Here is a 7,121-nt window from a genome sequence, read left to right as displayed (position 1 = left end):
TTAACCCCTTTTAAAAAAATATTAATTAAGTTTGAATTTGTGTTAAATGTCAAGATAGGTTGAGAACTAGCCAACCCAGTAAAGCCACGTCCATAGTGAATCAAACTTCTCTTTTATCATAGATACATGAAATACAAACTATCTGTGGGCCCATCATACTTTCTTTTCTAATTAATGTTCTAAGAGAAACGTTGGGTAGTTGGTTTAATTCCACTAATTGAATGAAAAGAAATGATTTGAATTTTGTAAGTATATATTTTTTCTAAGTATTTATGTTGTTTTCAAAAATAGAGATCTCACGAAAAGCGTAATTAATTAATAATAGGTAAACAACGTTGCTAATATTGGTAACGGCAGTATCATTAAATAAAAATACTAAATTTTTTTTATTTTTTTTTTCAAAAATAGAATTTTGGTGACATTAGTTGTAAGGAAAAGGTACGATTTCAAAGGTAGCAATTAGGGATGCACAAGCATTATATTAGTTAGGTTACAGAGTTGTATGCGAAGCATGAAAGTGAAAAATAAATTTTGTGTATCATATCAGTTGGAAGTTATAATTCGTTATATGTTGATGATATCTCATTGGAGTTAGTTGCAGAAGACGTTAGAATCTAAAGTTAATAAAATTATTATGTTAACTAAAAACACGTTACCAAACTGGTAAATAATATTAAATGGTTGTAAGGCCCTGAAGTCGACAGAAAAAATGCATGAGCGACCCGCAATTGGTTTTCGATCAAATTCAAATTCAAATATTTTTATTCAAAATAGGATGTGAAATCACTTATTGAAAGTCAAAAAAAAAACTACCACCCATTCCAAAATGAATGCCTCAGGCCTGAGAAGAATGGGCGCAACAAACTCAGCGGGCTTTTTTTTTTCATCAAAAATATGTTTTACAATTAAAGTAACATTTACAAAGTAACAAAGTAACATTGTACAATTAAACATATTATTTAATAGCCTGAGGGCGGTCGCTCCATTCCCAATCTGTGGTATCATTAAGAAAGTCATTTATGTTATAGTAACCTTTACCACACAAACGTTTTTAACAATTCTTTTGAGTAACGTAATACTTTTGTTTTGAACGTTTTCTGGGATCTTGTTACAAAAGCATATACATCGCCCCACAAAAGACTTACTAACTCTACTTAGCCGAGTAGTAGGCATCATCAGTTTATGTCTGTTCCTGGTGTTAACATTATGGTTATGACAGTTTCTGGCAAATTCACTTATGTGCCTATGAACATACATTACATTATCAAGAATATATTGAGAAGCAGTCAAGATGTTAATTGCTTTGAACTTCGCTCTCAATGATTCTCTAGGACCTAGGTTATATATAGCGCGAATAGCCCTCTTCTGCAGCACAAATATTGTATTAATATCGGCAGCGTTGCCCCATAGCAATATACCATAGGACATAATACTATGGAAATAACTAAAGTATACTAGTCGCGCCGTATCTATGTCAGTTAATTGTCTAATCTTTTTAACCGCGTATGCTGCAGAACTAAGTCTTTTCGTTAATCCTTCAATATGGGGGCCCCATTGTAATTTGGAATCTAGAGTTATGCCAAGAAATATAGCAGATTCCACCGGTTCTATCACCTCTCCGTTTAACAAAACATTTGCATTTACATTTTTGACATTTGGTACGGTAAATTTAATGTATTTAGTTTTCTTGCTATTTATTAAATCGCTAAATATCGTTTGCTATATATCACCCACAACTTCGTCCGCTTTTACTAGTGTAGTATATTTGTTGGTGATGGAATGCTGCCACATGCATATTTACAAAATAATCATACATCTGTCATTTTTGAGGCATCGGTCGTAAGAAACGTTTCCCATACGATCGATTTTGAAGTGAAAACTCCTTAAGCATGAAACGAAAAAGAGACACTAAAATGAGACACACACACTTATTCTTAAGTTTTGGTACCAGGCGTATTGAAGAAGAGATTGTCATATGTGTGACGCGAGCATACCTAAATACATTCTGACGTCATGCGCACGACGTATTACTACATAGACGCTAGGAGAATATAAATATGGTAGCGGTGATAGTAATGTCTTTCATAGCGGTTGAAATCATGTGTCATCCTAGCAACATGTACCAGGACTTCATATTATGCACAGTTTAGAGGTTCATGCGCAATGCAGGTTCCACTTCTGAAATATTGTGTACATTGTACGCACACAATTTTTTTTCTCTGACTTACTTTGCAAATGAAACATATATTTGTATAGATCTAAATGTTGGATAATTCTATTTAAAAAGTTATTGACCTCACTTTACTAGTTAGGTGACGTACTTTCGATATCATTTCAAAGTTTCTAGATATCTGTAATACCTAATAACTGCCTAGTCACACTTAACGATTACATCCTGTATATAAATATATCACTACCTGAATTCAAAGTAAAGAGATAAACAATATTAAATTACCAGCGTTTGATCGAGGTTTTATCAATAACCTTCATACTAAAAGCGATTCTCATACCTGGTCACTTAAATGTTGTCAACTCCTGGCGAGCAAACATCTTAGAAAACCTTTTATCGAGCTTCCGGAAATTCATGAGTCTGTGAGCGTTTTAATATCAAAAATACCAACAATACCAGACCTTAGGCGGCCTAATATTTAACAAAAATCAAAACAAACCAATAACAAAATTCCATTCAAATATCGCTCGAGCCAATATCTTACGCAAATATGTTGGATATTGTTGCTGAGGTTTGTAACATAAACAGTTTCTTACCTGTATGCGCATGCGTGGAAACTTGGCAATAGCGTGGACCGTAGTAAGTTCAGTTTTCGGTGATGTCCCGGCGCGGTTATACCGACGGGGAATCGTAAGTTCGCGATTTTACGATAGTTTTCTTAATGTGAACTTTTGTGTCGTGACCGAGCTGTGACTTCATGAGAGGTAAGTAACTTAAAGGCCTTTAACTTATTAAATAAGCTATATATAGATGTTCTATTACTTAAATTTAAGATATATGTATTATTCTTTAACTATACGAAATTAAAATGTTTATTTCTTTTCAATTGTAAAAACGTTGTAACTTATAAATATAGTTGTAACGTTTATTCACAAATATAATATGAAATTAGTTAAGTAATTATTCAGTCTCTGATTATTATTATTCTCAAAATAATAAAAAAAAGATTAGAATATGATATTATTTAAACCATCTAATGGATTTAATAGAATATTTTTCTAAAAGCTATACCAAGACTATAAATTGCGCATTACTTTAATTTTTTTTTTCTGTATCAACTCAATTTAAGGATATAATCCAATATCCTATATCCTAGAACGGATTTTAATGGGGACTATTTAATGGAGTGCAGCTTAGTCCAACTTGAAAGATAGGATAGTTTTGATTGCGATTTGGGACCCATAATTATTTTTATTTCCAATATTTATTTTGTATGGACATATTTTCTATGAGATGATTTATTGACACACAGTTTGACAGTTCTGCTGTAAAAAAAATTCATTATAACTACAGAGAAATTCTAAAAAAAAAACAATATTTTATTTATTATGTACGGTACAACGTCTGTCGGGTCAGCTAGTTTACAAATAAATGTTATGTGCTCTTCCACTGAGTCAAGCGTTCTAGTGGCGTATCGTTGCTAAAATCTTGTCTGCTCAAGTTGTGGCTTCATCTACAGGATCTACTTTACAGTTGATAACCTGCTCAACCGCAATATTTGCATATTAGAAAAATTTACTTGAGGTGTCGTTCTTTCAAATCTAAACAAATTATTCTTTTTTTAAAGTGGTAATTCAGTTCAATATTTACAAATAAATTCAAAGGGATTTTTTTATTGAATTATATAATTCTATGTACGCACTGTCTGAGGTAATATTGTAAATATTCTGGATGAAAGGAATTGGCAAGAAAATACTGTTGTGGGTCAATATCTATCTATAATATTCATTATTCTTAAAAATATAAATATGTTAAATTATAAATTCCTGTAATCCTGAAAATATTAAGCTCATATATACGTGTAAGCATGGAATCATCAAAATTTTACTTGTTTTAGCACGAGTTAACTTCATCTTAAATTTATTTTTATTAGATGTATCAAAAGTAACACAATTAAACATTAACACCTAGATAATTTATACGCCTAGAGCCTATGCTGCTAGACAACCGATAAAAACAGGTGAGGTTTATTACTTTAGTGTGCGTGACAAGCTACGTCGTATACTCGCGATTTGTATGACACATTTTTTCGACGATTTCACACAGTCTATTTAGACGTATAATTGCCGTTCCCAATATACTATCTACAGATACAGATAAATTACTACCTTCTACCGCCAGTAATCTGAAGCTGTCCCAATATACCCGATAAGTACATTCTTTTGGCCTTATATATGGACGCGTGAATTGCAATTTCCATACAAACTACTAGCGCTGGTAAGCTAAACGTCATCCCATTGACTGACAAAGTGTACGGATAAGGTGAGTTACCGTCAATAAGTTTATTGGAACAGAAAAGTCAACGATGGTTACGAATTTTTATCTCAGGTAGACCACAACCGGAGATAGACTGAATATTGGGAACGGCCGTAAATGATCTACTAATTTAACATAAGGTAGGTGTCTTATGACAAAAAATTTAACACCTCGCTAAATACACTGCCACTTGTCTGGGTGTACGTGATGTAGTGCAAACATTTTTCGTCTAGTAGGTATGTTTAATTAATTAATACTGAATTCGCATGGTTATGCGACTGGATGATAATGACCATTTATTATATAACATAAAATTAAAATAAAATTAATAAATTAAAAGAAAATTAATATAACACAAATTAAATTTGAAAAGAAAACTTATGAACGATGCGGGATGCGAAACCGCGACTTCCACTGAGCCAACCGTTTGACTTCACGTTCATAAATCTTGATATGTCTTGTTCAACTCTCAGGCTGTGGCTTCATCTACAGGATCTACTTTACAGTAACTATATGTTATAGATAACTTGATCAACCCCAATATTTGCATATGAGGAAATGACTTGAGATGTCGCTCTTTCAATTCTAAGAAATTTGTTATTTTTCTTTAAGTGATAACCCTCACTTAATTTATTACACAAATTTAAATTTAACTAAGTTCATAAATTTAGTTTACCAATTTAATTTGTGTAATTTATCCGATGCTGAGATGGTTTGGACATGTCGAGAGGATAAATGAAGAACGATTGACGAAGAAAGTGTATAAAGCCAGTGTGAATGAAAGTGTTGGAAGGGGTAGACCTAGGGGGACGTTTCGAGATCAAATCAGGGACGTCTCGAAAAAAGGCCAGGCCAAGAGTACCCTAAACCAAAGGGCATGTATGAAAGGAATTATGAAAGTGGACGAAGCGAAACAAGTGGAAAGAAGTGGTCTTTGCCTACCCCTACGGGAAAAAGTGACTTTATGTATGTATGTAATTTATCCCAGAAGTGAGGGTTATGATTTAAAAAAAATATAACAAATTGTTTAAAAATGATAATAGGTTTTTTAAGGATTTTTCGTAATATGTATTATGAAACCTGACTATAAATTATTTATATGAACTCGAAATGACTCGATATATTATTAGTATTCAATCTCAACCAAAAGCCTCGTAGTGAAAGTAATTATAGCAATCTATCACGAACGTTTTAACACTTCGAATCGTAGCGGCGTAGCGCGTAGCTCATAGCTATAACTTTCGTAGGCAAACAAGGTGTCTTTAATATTATTTTGTATTTAGTTTAATATTGATAGGATTAATTTCCTAAGTCTACAAAAAATATAAAGATATTGTATCGGTAATGTCTACGTGTAGACTCTACGTGTTGATGAGAAATGGCTTCTTTTGAAAAAACACATCCACACCATCTGGATATTCGGTGTTTCCGGGACGAAACGACATCGGTACCTTCAAAAGAGGCGGGTACAACTTTCTTAAAGGCTGGCAACATGCGTGTGATTTCTCTGAACACCAGGTGACCCGTACGCTCGTTTGTCCTCCTTTTCCATAAAAATAAACATATACACCGTCATGAGCTTCTCACGTTTTTTTACAAATAAAGAGTAATTTATTTTGAATCAATCTTTTTACATATGCATTGTCATTTAATTGATATAGTGTTTGCTCTGCAAAAGAGAGCTGTTCGTGCTATATATCAGCTTGGTTATAGACAGTCTCTCAAAGAAAAATTTAAAGTAATAAATATTATGACTGTTCATTGTCAGTACATTTATGAAAATTTTATATACGTTCACAAAAGTCGTCACCTTTTTGCTCTTAATAGTGATTTTCATTATTATAACACGAGAAATAAGGGATTGCTTGTAACTAATTCTAGTAGGCTTCATAAGATACATAACAGCTTTAAGGGTAAATGTATACACTTCTATAATAAAGTCCCAGCCACTGTTCAGGCATTATCTATAAATAAATTTAAATATTTTATAAAAAAATGGCTCTGTCGTAAGTCCTGTTACTCCACTGCTGAATATCTAAATGATCGGACAGCCTGGGACTAGATTGTGATTATTTTATACCGATAGATAAAACTGTACAATATCGTTTATTTTTATTGAAAAGAGCGCAAAAAAAGAATGCTGGGAGAGTTTCTTGCGCCCCTTCTCTCTCAGAGCGCCATTTGTTTCCGAAGCGGTAGTAGTATCTAGTAGTTATTAGAAATGACATCAAAAAGAATTCTAAAGGAATCAATTTTGGGAAAATAAATGCCTTATATGCCTTTTATTACAATAAGTTTAAATATTTTACAAGCTTAAATGTATGACCACATTTTAATTGTCTTTGAATCGCCATACTAGTCAGATACAGTATCGTGGGATCAAACAGAGGTATAATTAAAAAAATAAATAAAGTAGAAACATATTGTGTTTGTGTGTGTTTGGGTTTGAGTGTGTGTGTGTGTGTGTGTGTGTGTGTGTGTGCGTGTGCGTGTGTGTGTTTAGTAGTATTTAGGAAAAATTAAATACAAGGGATCAAAATATTTCAGTTTTTTGTAATCAATAATAAGTAATGTAAGTACTTGTGTATGAGGTTAATTATTGTTCGCCTCTTTTCGTATTTTTCTAATGACCTTC

General features: G+C 32.7%; 1 protein-coding gene across 1 annotated transcript in view; it reads left to right on the top strand.

The window, feature by feature from the left end:
* Positions 1–2,829: 2,829 nt before the first annotated feature.
* The window catches only part of LOC126964506 (dopamine D2-like receptor), a 319,528-nt gene continuing 315,236 nt past the window's right edge, over positions 2,830–7,121 (top strand). Inside the window, exon 1 of the mRNA XM_050807672.1 lies at positions 2,830–2,934. The gene's annotated coding sequence lies outside the window, so the exon portion shown is untranslated. The remainder of the gene's footprint in view (positions 2,935–7,121) is intronic.

This window comes from Leptidea sinapis, chromosome 5 (genome assembly GCF_905404315.1).
Source record: "Leptidea sinapis chromosome 5, ilLepSina1.1, whole genome shotgun sequence".
In the NCBI taxonomy this organism is placed as follows: domain Eukaryota; kingdom Metazoa; phylum Arthropoda; class Insecta; order Lepidoptera; family Pieridae; genus Leptidea; species Leptidea sinapis.
The sequence above is the reverse complement of the archived record's forward strand: the minus strand, read 5'-3'. Positions and strand labels throughout refer to the sequence as shown.